General features: G+C 30.0%; 1 long non-coding RNA gene across 1 annotated transcript; it reads left to right on the plus strand.

Annotated features, from left to right (window-relative positions):
• The first annotated feature begins 6042 nt into the window (after positions 1-6042).
• On the plus strand, positions 6043-14280 carry LOC123290779. Its single transcript, XR_006534896.1, has 3 exons — positions 6043-6102; positions 11574-11577; positions 14270-14280. It is a non-coding gene; the product is annotated as an uncharacterized LOC123290779 (long non-coding RNA).
• The last annotated feature ends 1504 nt before the right edge of the window (positions 14281-15784 follow it).

The raw sequence follows: 15784 nt of genomic DNA on the forward strand, positions 1-15784 counted from the left end.
GCGTAGAGCGTGTAAGGCCCAGTTGGCTTGGTTGTTTGCCATGAATCCTAGAAAACCGGGTTCGACGCTTTCTTCAATTCTATTTAATCCAAATACTGTTATTTAACCTCTGGGTATAACATCAATCGAAAATTCTAATTCATTATCAGATTTAAATGAAGGAGTACCACATTTAATTTAATTTTTTTTAAGTCCCGACTAACAAAGAAGGGTGAAAGTTTAATGTGTTTATGTATCTGTGTGTTTGTCTGTGGCGTCGTATCTCCTAATCGGATGAAACGATTTTGATTTTTCTTTGGAAGATAATCTGATCGATGATGTTGTTAGCTATGTTACAAGCGAGTTTTGGTCTCCATACGCGATAACAACTAGAAAAAGGACGATGATTGTCAAACAGTTTAACAGATTTTCTTGAAGCATAACTAAAATACGTTCATCCGCTTAGGAACTACGGTGTCACAGACGAATTGAGCTTTAACCTTTCATTGGAAATGAAATTGTACAACTCCAGAATACAATGTTTATTCAACGAGTTTTTTGTTCATATTGTTTCCATACGATTTATCATGTTATCGTATAGACAACTATATTAAAAATTTATGATACGGAACCATATTTTACTAAACGAAATACAAACCCAATTCTAAAACGATTCTAAGCAGTAGGCGGGCTCTGAATGAATTAAAAAATTTAATGCACGCTATATTTAAGCGCATAAATTATGAAACGAATAATTTTGTTATCATGATAATACATAACCAAAAAAAAAACTAAATCTGTTTTACAAACTACAAATAGTAATAATATATCATTCGTGCAGGGGATGAACTGAAAACCACCCTTCAAACTTGACTTGTGTTAAATTTATTGTTAAACAAGTTGTAAATTGGCTTTAAGTCAATTTATTTATTTTTTGTACCTTGTAGATATTTTAAAACATTTAATTGATTAATTATGATATTCACCTGTTAATACTTTAATCGTTTGATCTTGAAGGTGACTGAAACGAATCTCCACTGACACGGATTGTCCGGAAAGTATAACTCGATCAGTGAAATAACTTTCAATATCGTGCGATGTAACCTCATTCGATTATTTTCCTTGGGGATATGCATATACTAAAAGGCAATTTTGGAGTACAATTAATAGGTAATAATCAAAAAGTTGTTATCAAAATTTCAAATAATTGAAATTTTAACGTTCTCATTAACATAAAGAATCAAATTTTAATGAAAACTGAACATTTACGAAGAAAAAATATTTAGCTATTTAAGGATGTACGTCTTAATCAAGTCTGAAAATTTTGGGGGGGTTATGGTAAAACGGTAGATAGATGATATGTTTTTATAGATTTCTCCAAAACTAGTCGATGGAAATTAAAAAAAAAAAAAAAAACAAGTGAAAACAAACAATGGACTGAGTTAATTGTTGCAATACCATGCATAGTCAGTGTTGATTTCTTTATCACATATAGTTATTTATATATTATCACAGTATAGTACAAACTATAAAATTTTCGCCTAATTAGCGCCTTCACGAGTAAACAGTGATGCTTACGAAAAAATGTTTCAAACAAAAGTTGTTTATTTTTTGATAATCAACATTTTTTACATTTTAACTTTTGTTCTATCTCTAACGGTTTACAAGATGGGCCCTACGGACCCAAGACCCAATTGACCTATGATGCTCATTTACGAACTCGACCACACTTTTTACGTCCTGAGTGCGCTGTAAAAATTTCAGCTCGATATCTTTTTTCATTTTTTAGTTATCGTGCCCACAGACGGATGGACGGAGGGACGAACAACCGGAAATGGACTAATTAGGTGATTCTATGAACGCCTATAGCAAAATTTTGTGCGTGGCATCAATATTTTTAAGCGTTACAAACTTGGGACTAAACTTAGTATACCTTGCATATGACATATATGCATGGTATTAAAAAACTATTTAAATTAAATTAAAAACTTTAATAAATTATTGGAAAAAAAAAAACGTTGTGCCCAGCTAATTAAACAACATATGAGCACGGTGTGGGGACACAAAATATAAAAAATAATTTTATTTGGCGCTCGTACTCCCTTAAGTTACTCAAAGCTAAAACTATTAAAGGAATACTAAAATTAACACTTGATTTAACCATCGAAAACAATAATATTTTATACAATTTTGCATGGAATTACCCCATAATTCATTTTTTTCTATCAGATTACAGCAGATAGATAGATACAACAGATACAACAGATATACAGCAGATGCAGATATGACTAATTATGTTAATATTTTTATACCATGTATATATATGAAATATACATAGTATACTAAGTTTAGTCCCAAGTTTGTAACGCTTAAAAATATTGATGCTACGAAAAAAATTTTGGTATAGGTGTTCATAGAATCATCTAATTAGTTCATTTCCGGTTGTCCGTCCGTCCGTCCGTCTGTGGACACGATAACTCAAAAATGAAAAAAGATATCCAGCTAAAATTTTTACAGCGTACTCAGGACGTAAAAAGTGAGGTCAAGTTCGTAAATGAGCAACATAGGTCAATTGGGTCTTGGGTCCGTAGGACCCATCTTGTAAACCGTTAGAGATAGAACAAAAATTTAAATGTAAAAAATGTTCCTTATCAAAATATAAACAACTTTTGTTTAAAACAATTTTTTGTAAACATCATTGTTTACCCGTGAGGGCGCAAATTAGGCGTAAATTGTAAAGTATGTATTATATAAATTGTATATGTATGTACAATGTGATAGAGTAATCAACACTAGTAATCAGCCAATTGTTTGTTTTCACTTGTTCGTACTGTCATGTTGTTTTAGTATTTATTATATGAAATTTATTTTACATTAATAATGTTACCGATAACTTCTTTTACACTTCGAGTATAATAATTTAAAATCAAAATCAATATCACAATTGCAATATTTTTCTAAATAACATCACAATTGCAAATCAAAAATAATAAAGTGTGATAATATTTTCTAGTAGCACGATTTTCACTTCATCATCTCCTTTTCTTTCTTCTTTTTTTTTTTTCATTCGGTTTTAAGTTAGTAATAGTGTCTCCATCACACATTCACTTTTTTTTTCTATGTAGGTAGGTTTATATGTGTGTTCGACCCCAAATTCAAATTTGTTTCAGTTACTATGACAACCTAAGTAAATAACTTATCATTTCCAAATTATTATATGAAATATTATTGTTACGTGATCAAAAGTAAAGTTTATCCAGAGAGTTTTATGAGGTATGAACCTCATATCTTTAATACCAACTACTATTACTACACTACTGTAGCCGCACATGATACAAATGTATATATTATATATATACAGGGTGTTCTGGAAAAGTTACCGTGTAATCGACGTATCAAAATCGAAAAAAGACTCAAGTATTTGATGAAAAACTACCGGATAGTCGTAAAACTCGTTGTTTTTATACCATGCATATATGAAATATACATAGTATATTAAGTTTAGTCCCAAGTTTGTAACGCTTAAAAATAATGATGCTAGAAAAAAAATTTTCATGGCTGTTCATAAAATCACCTAATTAGTCTGTGGACACGATAACTCAAAAACGAAAAAAGATATCGAGCTTTTACAGCGTACTCAGGACGTAAAAAGTGAGGTCGAGTTCGTAAATGAGCATCATAGGTCAATTGGGTCTTGGGTCCGTAGGACCCATCTTGTAAACCGTTAGAGATAGAACAAAAGTTTAAATGTAAAAAATGTTCCTTATAAAAAAATAAAAAACTTTTGCTTGAAACATTTTTTTGTAAACATCACTGTTTACCCACGAGGGCGTTAATTAGTTGCAAATTTTATAGTATGTATTAATATAGGAATATCAGTTGTGTGTGTGTCTATTTAAAAGTGAATATCTTTTGTTATTTACGTGACGTCAAAAAAAACAAACGATTGCGCAACAACACTGTCTATACATTTTTGTATGTGTTATGTGATAAAGAAATCAACACTGACTATGCATGGTATTTCAACAATTAACTCAGTCAATTGTTTCTTTTCACTTGTTTAACCTAAAAACGTTTAAAATGTCGACCTCTTGAATACGGCGAGTCTAAGTGAAAAAATCCATATGACAAACATTATTTAAAAATGCCCAAAATGTAAGATCCAAATGGTTTTGAATCAAATATTTGTTGAAAACCACACAATAATCGTTAATTTTTTCAGTATCAAATTTTCAACAAAATAACGAAAGTTATGGAAGTGGCAAGTGGTGTAGGAAAAAATATCAAAGGACAAAAAATGCTAAAAATAGTATAAAATACATGATCCAAATCCAATAGTTTCTTTTTTATTTGCATGATTTTTCAGCACGCTCACGGGCGTAAATTTAAAGTTCACACTTTCTAACTAAATTAACTTTTTTCTATACTCTCATAGAATTTGAATTTTCGATATACAAGCGACACGATGCATTGGCTGGAAGTACGGATTCTGCAAGTGTTTAACAAAGACTTGCGAGAAAATTTACATGTTTTTATTAACGTTTGATGATGCCATTAAAAATATATTGCACACTTTTTGTAACATCTTGTACACATATAATGTACACCCCTTAATACCGAAAAGTAAAATAAAATATTTACTTTATCACAAAAAACGTATTTTCCCAATTCTTCATAGAGAGTCACTCGGCATACAAGTATATATATATATACAAAATTATTAATACGATGATATCTAAACTATTACGATTCTGAATATAGAAGGTAGAATGTTGCCTTATTTCTTTAAATTTAAAGGTATAGATACACCTTGATATAAAATTTCTGATTTTTATCCTTAAAATTCATATAAATTTTCTAAATTCTTCTACTCCATGCTATCGTGAAGTAACGGTCGGGGTAAGAACGAGAATGTGATGGTGGTACTTGAGATATCTCACTTGTCTTTGCTTTGTCCCACTTCGATAAAAAGGGGGTATTTTCTTACAAACAAAAGAAGTTTAAGTAATTTTATAAAGAAAATTAAATTTTTTTATCGTAATAGCTTAACTTACTTGACTTAATCTCAAGAAAAAACGCCTTGATTTCTCTCTAAGACTTGTATTCTTCCTCTATTTCCTTGTCTATGGTTCTTCACTAGGAGTGTCGAGGGCGGTCTATATTTCTTTTTCCTTGTGGGTTCCATTCCAGTCCTTCTTGGGCAATGTTATTTTGACTTCTGAACACGTGTCCAACCCACACATATTTTCGTTATTTTATGGTGATATTCACTGGTGTTTGTTGGCATACGTTTAATAGACCTTCATTGAAGATTCTTTCAGGTCAGTGGATGTTTCTGAGACAACGGTTTGTAACCTTGCTTTTGACTGCCATATTTTACGCTGTACATCCTAAGTGGTTTTTCCTAGAAAACTCATGTTATATCTCGTGTATATAAATCTGAAAATAAAAAGATGTAAGTTAATATAAGAACCTATTTTCTAAAGCCTAAGCTCCCAGACACACAATGGAGACAAAATAATTCTTAAGAGACTCACAAATTCAGATTATATGGTTTCAGTATAGAGTTTTTCTTGAATACAATATGTATATGTTGTATATGTATTGTACAATAATATAGCTTTACTCTTATGCTTATATCTACTTGCTTTGCGCTATTCTTAGCATGTACTAGCATGGTGCAAGGTGGCGTTAAGTGTATATGTATATAAAGTAGATACTATCATTCACAAATGTAGTTATATTATATATAAAATGCACACATAATAAGAAACTACCTACTTACCTATTATAGTATTGCTTCCATACAGGTGTGTATACAGTTTGGTATCCATCTTGCTAGCCATTTTAAATAGATGAAGTAAGAAGAGCTTTTATGGAAGCTCTTATGTATAAAACAAAGAGAGAATTTCAGTGACGTACAAAAGAAGGAATTTAATGATGTACAAGTGATGAGGCTGGTCGGCTGGTGTTTATGTATACACACATACAACTACAGATTACGCACGCATCACCCGCAATAGATTTTCTGAAGAGTCTTTCTTTATCTTATACATATGAACATCCATAAAAACTCTTCTTACTTCATATATTTTAAATGGCTAAGGAGATGGTTGCCAAACTGTATAGTGGTAGTTACTCTCCACACATCTACCTATGGTGTACTACTCCCACTCCTTGTTCCTCATCGTCATCATAAGTAAATAGATATATCAACCATTTGTATTCGTATGTGCTGTGCTTTGATATAAAAATAATACTCACAATTTAATCTTTTTCCTAAAATAATTTTGTACAATTTTTTAAAAGATTATTACCTCTGTGTGCAAATAAAACTGAAGTTTTAAATAAAAACTTCTTTATGCTCGTTGGGCAGTTTTGGGATAGGAAAAAAGCAATGCACTTGCGTAACCATCATGTTTAACCGTTAAGGACTGACTGTTCAAAACAAACGCTAAAAATTCAAACTGAATTCAATCTGCATCTGTATTTAATTAGCAATGCCAAATATTTTTAAAAGGGACGTTCTTAAACAAATATTAATTATGTTTATTCTATTATTTCTTCTTTGGGACTTTGTAACATGCAAACAAATTCAAACCTGTTTATTTCTTGTCCTTGATTTTCTTGATTTCGTAAATCAAACGATAATATGACTTCTTTTAGGTGAAATTTGTTAATAAATCTCTAAATCTGGTGTTAGAAGTTGTTAGATGACAATACGTTTATTGCAAAACGGTATCGTATTTTTCTAGATTTTGTATTATTTTACTAATTAACGATGTTCCAGCATGGTATTTGCAGTTTCTATGTTAAAGCAATGGTAAAATTTTTTTTTCGACAGAATTTAACGAAAAATTAAATTTAAGAATTTAATAATGCTTACTATTAATTCCCAAAGTTTCAGAAATTTTGACCGTTTAAAATGGGAAATAATTATGCCAACGTCCCAATTTCGATCAATTTACGTCAAAATTAATATCTCGAAAGTGAAAATTAATTTCTAAATTTTTTTTTTAGAATTGTATTGTATAAACATTTTTTTCTACTTTTTCTTCAATATATAATAATATCATAAAAAATAGTTGGAGAGACCGGACATTTTACATGCTTTAAATGGGACATGACCCTCAAAATCGCGAACTTTGTCTTTAAATATCTCGCGATCTAAACGGTCAAAAATTATGAAATTTTAGGAATTCATAAATAAAGCTATTATAAACCCGAGAAAAAAAATGCGGCCAGATCTGTCGAAAAGTGATTTCATGCTGGTACTACCTTACCAATTATTTTCCTGTCATTTATAATAAATGTAGTTTTACTTTAAACTATAGTAACAAGGTTTTCTTTAATCACCAAGCTACAGGACTATTAATTTATTTAGCAAAAATTACATCATATCAGTTGTATTTTAATTTTTATTAATTAAAAAACAGCTGATAATATATATATGCTTAATTTAGGTTACCAAAAATTTATCTTAATTTATTAATATTTTCTTGTAAACAATTAGAGATTATCACGAGGTTCAAAAGGTGACTGATAAATGTATACGTCTTACACTTATTGGTGACTGAATACTTATAAAAAGAAATTGAAATTTTTTCCATTTTTCAATTCATATATCGATCGATCCGATTCATATATCGATTACCATGACATTTATAATTTTTTAAAATTTATATATAATTTTTAAGTTTTTCATCTTTAAGTTGTATCGATAACCATGGAAGAATCCATCGGTCGATAACCAAGACACTTCAACGATTCAGTTTGATTTTAAATATGGGAAATATATTTGATCTGGTGAGCTCAAAATTCCTTTGCAATCACTTCAACGTTTAGGTAAGGTTAGGTTATATTGGCTGTCCACGAAGGACACACTTAGGCTTTAGAGCCCATTGTGATAGCATAAATGTGTTTTACCACCTTTCCGCTGATAGTTTCATTTATCAGCTCCTCAATTTAAGAAGCTGATAGTGCACCTCTTTCATGCATATACCATGCACTATACCAGCCCATCACAACTATTAATTAAATTAATATTGTTGCGACGGCGGGAATCGAACCCGCTAACTTAAGCAGTCTGCGGACGGAATTGGTTCACCTTAGCGTTTACTAAATAATGTTTTCTAAAATATTTGCTATTTGTATATATTTAACAGTTATATATATTTTTCCTGTTTTTTGATCTTTTGTATCAGTAATTTGCATCAATAACCACGATCTATATCATTTTTTAACCATTTGAAAGGTTTTAGAAATTGTTTCCACAAACGAAATGTTTAGTCGGAAGCTCTTTTAATATAATTTTGAATATTAATTAATATAAGCTTTGCTTTTTTACTTGAGCTGAGCTAATGATCTCAACTAAATAGCCAATTCTATACATATCCTAAATGTGCGATCAACCTTAAAGTCCGAGAACTATTTTATGCTCTTGATGGAAAAGTTTTCTACTGTTTTCGTAACTAAAACATTGTACTAAATCATTTATTATGTATCGAAATAATGCTTTTTTCAATAATAAAAACATAGTTTAAAAAATAAACATGCTTTTTAAAAAAACATCGTTAAAAATTTTATTTTTTGAAAAGCTAATTTTTTTTTTTTTTTTTTTTAAATCGATGGCATTTTATTTATTGATTGTAGAACTTTTATAATTATAAATAAATATACATAAAATGACCTCCATATTAATAATAAAAAAAAGTAGTTTTTCAATATCCTGTGGGAATTATTTTTTCATCTATGAATTTATAATAAAATATAATCACTGTCGTTGCACAAGGCCAAGCTATTATAAACTTCGAAAAAAATTCAATAGTAACGTTTCTATCATTGCAATTTCCTTTTAAACAGGGTGTTATACAAACCAATCACATAGAAACGGTTTTCTATTCCCACTTGATACATTTGTAATATGTGACATGTTTCAGACTATGAATCCATTTTCTAACTGTGTCAGATACTACAATTTTTGTTTGGGAATTTGATGAAACTTGGTGGATGGGGTCATCCAAAAAGTATAAAAATCCCGTTAATTTAATGATTGGATGCAGAGTTTCTGAGATATCGCAATATTTTGATCGATTTTAGTCCGTATCTCAAAAACTATTCGACCAGTCATCAAATGCACCCGATCTGTGTACTTTTTGGGTCAAAATTACCTTATATACTGAGTTTTATCGAAATTGGAAATAAAAAAATTTCTCGATTTTTGCAATTTTTTAGAAGTTAACCTCATTGAAAAAATCGAGATAATCGCAAAAAAATTTTAATTTTGGAATTTGATGAAATTCAGTGGATGGAGATTTTGATCCAAAAAGTATCAAAATCAGGTTAGTTTAATGATTGGATGCAGAGTTTTTGAGATATCACAATATTTGGATCGATTTTAGTTTTTGATCCAAAAAGTATAAAAATCAGGTTAATTTAATGATTGTGTCTATAGAAACTTACAATGGCAGCCAGTATCATGGGCAAAACTTCATTTTCAAGAAAGTACCCCCACCAAAAAATTAAAATACATAAAATTTTGAACAAAAGGAGGATAATTGAAAGCGTCATTTCTGTTAGTTTCTACATAAATTTTAATTTTTATCAAATTTCATAGTTTATTTTTCTCTACCGAAACTACCTTATTATAATGGATTTCCACAAATTAAAGCTTTCTACAATAAATTTCAATAAAATGCAACTTAATACATCATCTTCCAAGATTTGATTTGATTTCAATAAATACAGGTATACGACATTGATTTTTTATGCACCCACTCGCCATTTTCGATAAATTAAATCTGACATTCAATTTTAAATTTTTGTAAGAAAAATACAAAATGATTTTTAAAGTGTTATTTTTTGTAAAAAAAAAAAATAATAAAATATATATAATTTTATTAAAAATGGAAGTGAAAAATCCATAATAAAGATTGACATTAACATGTAAGTGTAAATAAATTTTTGTTACTTTATATATGTTTTATATAAAATATGGTGTATTTATTATCGTCAACCTTTAACCTTTTTTAAGGTATAAGCATAAGGTATAAGTAAAATAGTAAGTATCATCGTATTTAATAGTTTATATTTACCGATTTATAATGTCAACTCTGTATTTTATTACTTTACAACGAAACATTTATCACTTTTTAGTGTTTTTAATGCATATAGTCCGACATTTTAGGTGTAAATTAAAACAGATTGTACTTTTGTTATTATGGTGGATATTTAAGGTAATCGAAATTTATTTAAAAAAAATAAAATCGATTTTTATTAGATAAGGCTTTAGTGAGGAAAATGGATTGAGATATTGATATAAACGGAACTCGCATCAATTACTAAAATTCTTCACAAAAATATTTCTTCACGTTTAATTCGAAATACGATTTAATTTTTCTTTCTTAAATCTCAGCGCCATTTATATAGAAATATTTAATAGAAATTCTAAATTCTCCTAAAATAACAATGCTATAAAAAGCATATAATTAGAATTAGGGAGACAAAATATACTTTTCTTGTTGTAATACAGAGAAAATAAAAGGCTACAAAAGTTAAAACGCTTAGAAATATTTGACTTTTTAAAAAGCCTTCCCTTAAGCCGTCTGATATATACCACGGTGGTATAAAAAAGTCTTTCAAATAAAATGAAGGTATACGTTAATATAGGAAAAAAAAACTTGCCGTTTTTTAGGACGAAAAATTATAAAATTACACAGTCACCTGCTGGTTCAACAAGGCCTCGTTCGTCGCTGATGAGATAACCGCGAAAATTACTGCGGACCAATACCGTAGCTTTTTTAGCAGGTGAAGTGTGTTATTAAGGGCCTTATTACCCTCTGAACCTTTTTTACTTCAGGTACCTTACCACTTTTTATTCAGTTTTGCTTCTCTCAGCGCCAAGACTGAATTGGCTTAACAAACAAACGAAAAAAACTTCAAAATTAGGGGAATATCCTAAAAATGTTTTTTGGAAGGATTCTAACTGTTAATGTGAGAGGCATGCAAATCAAAGCGCTCGCTGACCCATTTTTAGGCTACGGCTACTTTAATCATCAAATTAATATTCCAAATTGATTAACTTTTTTTTTTTCATTATGCGATTAACTCTCTTACAGCCGGAGTACGTGGGGAAAGGAGCAAGTCAAATATAGGATGACCATCACTACGATTTCCAGCACTCCCCATTTTGTATATTTTACATGATTTTGACGCTACTTTTTGATCTATTATTATGCCGGTTAATACTGTCAAACTGTTAAGCAATCTCCGATATAAATCAGATCTGATTGATTCGTTTTTGGCATCGTAGCTCCTTAGCCGAGGAACTGATTTTGATTTTTGTTTGCTGGAAAGGTAATTTGATTGAAAGTATTCTTAGCTATGTTTCAAGAAAATTTACTCCTCCGTTAGAAGATCGTTACCTTAGTTGTTATTGGATACGGAACCACAAACTCAAAAATCAAAAGCAATTCTTTAGGAGCTACAATGCCACAGACAGACACACAGTTATACATATATACAAATACACAGATATAAGGACACGTTTAACTTATTACACCCCTCATTTTATTCGGGGGTTAAAAATAAACCAGTGATGTTCAAAATATTTTTTTCTTCAATCTAAACAGTTAGGCAGAAATCGAATGAAAGCATCCATTTTATCTATAAAGTTCAAGGTCAAATTTTGGATTCTTTAAGGGCACTCATCCAACAATTATTATCTCGGTTAGTTTTTTATGCTTCGAGATTTTTGGGTTTATTCATTAAAATAACTCACCGTGTACCAGTGTATTAACCGATCACGTGAATAAAGTTGCAAGTAAAAGTTAATTTTATAAATAAACCAAAATCAGATCAAAAAAACTAGGGTACAAAAACAATTTAAATTATTTACAAATTGCATGTACGAGTGTTTTATTTATTTTATTGAAAATAGTTGATAATTAGTTGGAAAATTAAGTTACAAATTTTATAAAAACATACATACACACAAAGAAACAAATATCAATTTAAAATATATACAACAAGAACCCTTTGTTAAGTTCGGTTTTGAGGTTGAGTAGCACCTCTATTAGGTTAGTAAAATGTATTCTAAATAAAATTCAATAGTGAAAAATCATGGAAAATTAAACATTAAATAACATAATATTCTTTATCTGATACAAATTTGATTACAATCTGTTTAAATATATTTATTACGTTTATATATTGAAAATTTTTGTATTTACAGTGAAACTTATTTAAAACTTGCTAATTGAATCTGATTACACTCCTTCCATTTATCGAGGAAGGGCTTGGTTATACAACGTTGATTTGACAATGATCCATAATTATATTGGGCAATGATGCAAATACTAACTTAACTCAACTTAAACCTCATTATTTTCTCGATGTCCACATCGATCACCTAATTTTGATCACCATATTATTCTCACGTGATGCTTAGACAAAGAAGGATCACGATAATTTTCAATAATTGTCGTTCAGCCAATTATATTTGAATATAATTTTTTTTTTGACGTTTTTCTTCCTAAGATTACTTCCTAAGTATTGTAACAGATGCGAATTATAAGACGAAACGAGACAATATTCACTAGGAAACCAATTCGGAGTGCAAGTTCTTCCTATTCACAAGACAATTACATTCTCAATAGACTAAAACGCCATTTAATAACAAACAAGAGAATATTTTTCTATAACTATTGATATTTTAAAGATCCTTCTGTAATCTAACATGGGCAACTTATATTAGAAAAATTCGTATTTTCATTCAAAAAACTTGGAAATACGAATTTGAATATTACTAAGTTGTGGAAGCAATCCAATTTATGAGAAACTATCATGATACAAGTAAGCTTCGCTGAGTTTAAAAGTGAAAGACCACCGCGTCTTCCATCATGCTCTTACTGATCCCTCTTCCATAACATTCGAAATAGGGATAGGGATTGTTTTACACAGATGAAAGCATATGTACAGTTTTCAAATTTTTTTAAGAAGTAAAATAGTCGTAATACGTGAGAAAGTAGCAGAAAACCCTGGTTGAACAGATGGCCATTAATTATATTTCTTCCACCTTTTTTTATACATAATGCAGAAATCTTTTATTAATGCTATGCAATGGTGTTCATAGATGGCAAAAAATGTCAGAGAGTAATTTTTTTTATTTTTAAATATATCTTTATAAATTTATAGCTTTAGTGCTTTTCTGATGAAGAACTGAGTAAGTAGTTTTTAAAAACTACTCAATAGACACTTACACACTCTGGTCTATTATTAGCCTGAGTATAACAGACATATACATGTTTCACTGTATTTATATAAATTGGTTTCATAATTTTAACTGTATAATCTGTATGAAAAACATTTAGTTACAAAAAGAAAATATTAGTATAGTTTTCACAATGACGTACCTACTCTTTCTATATAAAACACTTTCTTTTATATCAATTTGATTCGTTCGTAGTCCTGTTGTCGGTGGATAAGATGGTTCACTCGTGATAAACGTGACCACGAATTAGCTTTTCAGAATTCTTCCTCTTGTGCCGAAAGATAATCAGGAGCTTAACAAACTTCAAGTCCGCATATTGTTTGTGAAATGTTCCCCAATTTTTTCCACCAAACTAGAAGCATGTCTCACGTTACAGTAAATACTTCTTACAAAATATGGATTTTTGATTTTTCAAAAGGGAACCCTCATTTTTCTTTGAAATGGGTTGAGAATTTTACGCAAGAATATGATCTTGACCATGATCTTCAAGGTCATTTCATGATCAAAGTTATTTTTGCTATGGTAATCCCTGCAAAACCACAATAACCGACATATTTTTCGACGGGAAATCCAATGGTGCCCTCGGATTTGACCCTGAACCGAACCTTAAAAGCTACAGCGAACTTAAAATCGATTTTTCAAATAGGAACTCTTAGTTGTTATTGTGGATTTGAAAAGAGCAGAATATTTTACGTCCAAATATGATTGACCCTGATATTCAAGGTCATTCCAAGGTCAAAGATTTAATTTGATAGGAAGCTTAAATTCAAGAGGGGCAGTCGTGACAATACCTCAAGGGCTTTTATATTTTTGCGACACTCTGTATATGACACTTTCCGTGTAGCTCTTAAGTCACCGGAATACAAAAAAAAGTTAATATAGTTTTATTTTTTTTATATTATGTTCCGTTTGTGATTTTTTCATGGTTTTCCCATAAACTATTAAACAAATAAACGCGATTTTACGAAAGAATCACCTTAATGCAATCGCACACACACATACAGACACAATATATAAAAGAAAACCTCTTTCGTAGCCCAACTCCAAAACAGTATAATAATTTTCTATTTTAATGACTATAATAATCATTGAAAACATTTTAATGTAACATTGTAATCAACTCAAGGAAATTACATCTAAGTATAGCCAAGGCAGGCCTCACTAGCACCACCAGTAGCACCAACTCAAACCATCATCATGGTTTGGCTACACTTACAAACACCATCATCGTCGCACATCGAACCTCTGCACTCACTCAACTCATACTATAATGTTCGTGACTTCGTCATGAATATAAGAATGGAGAAGCGTTAATGGAATTGTTTATTGTATTGTTTTCTTTTTTCGTTCGCTTTAACTTCTTTACAACTTTGTTGTTACTTTTATTTTTTATTTTAAATAAAAATTATAATCAATTTATTTTAATACTTTATCTGCATTGTTGTTCGCGATTTTATAAATTATACCTACATTGCGTCAGTACTTTAAATCATGCTTTTAAAGAGAGTAAAACAGAAGAAGGAACTTTTTTATTTTGCAACACAGTAAAACCTATCTATATACGAAATCATTATTGGGAATATCACTAATGACATGAAGCAGACACTATGGCAGTCTGGCAAAAGCCTGCTTATCTTTTGTCTTAAAAGAAAGATCAGTGGTCTATGGAATGGCTAGCCCATTGAAAGAGTGGCGTTTTCTTTATAGGACTGTTTGTTCACACGTCTGAACAGTATTACTGTAAATTACTATGGTTTATTGTTATGCTTTTAGTTAATCTTATCGTACCGGTTATCGAATGCCAAATAATTCTCTATGTTTGAATAAATGTGCTTTTGAATAAATCATAATTCAAGGAAAATGTAGGGTGTGCTAAAACAAACATTTTAAGATTACAAGCATGTGTCCAGAAATGAACAGCTAGAAAATTCGTTTATCGTTTCATTTTAGTGTCATACGTATTCTTGGAACTATGAAAATATTAGCTGTGAACTACCCGCTTTGCTGGGCAACATCCCCAATTTCTCTTCTCCCCTCACATCCCTTTGCGTAGGGGTTTCACTTTTGTAATGTCCACGTCATGCTATTTTATTTGACACCCCAAATTGTGTATGTTTGAAAATATTCTCCACCTTTTCACCCCCCCCCCCCCCCCAAGTTTAAAAGTTAAACAATCCAGGAAAAAATTAAATTCTAACTTCAAATAAATTATTTTTCAAAATGGAAAATATTATTTTCTTGAAGAACATATTAAAGATTTTTTCCAATTGATTATATTTTATAATTATAATTTAAAAGAAAGAAAATTTAATTGTCCTTCCATAGTATTGGATTCGTACTCGATTGATTTCTCTACATTAAAAAATAATGACGATCAAATGCAATGAAATAAATAATCGGAAACAGAACAATGATACAGCGCAGATTAGTATTTTAGTCTTCGTTAGAAAATACAGAATGATTCAAGATGAACGACTCTTTTTAATACTAGTATCTATCTAAAAAAAAGATACATTTTTTACATTTAAAATTTTG

The sequence above is a fragment of the Chrysoperla carnea genome, chromosome 1, assembly GCF_905475395.1.
Source record: "Chrysoperla carnea chromosome 1, inChrCarn1.1, whole genome shotgun sequence".
Taxonomy (NCBI): Eukaryota; Metazoa; Arthropoda; class Insecta; order Neuroptera; family Chrysopidae; genus Chrysoperla; species Chrysoperla carnea.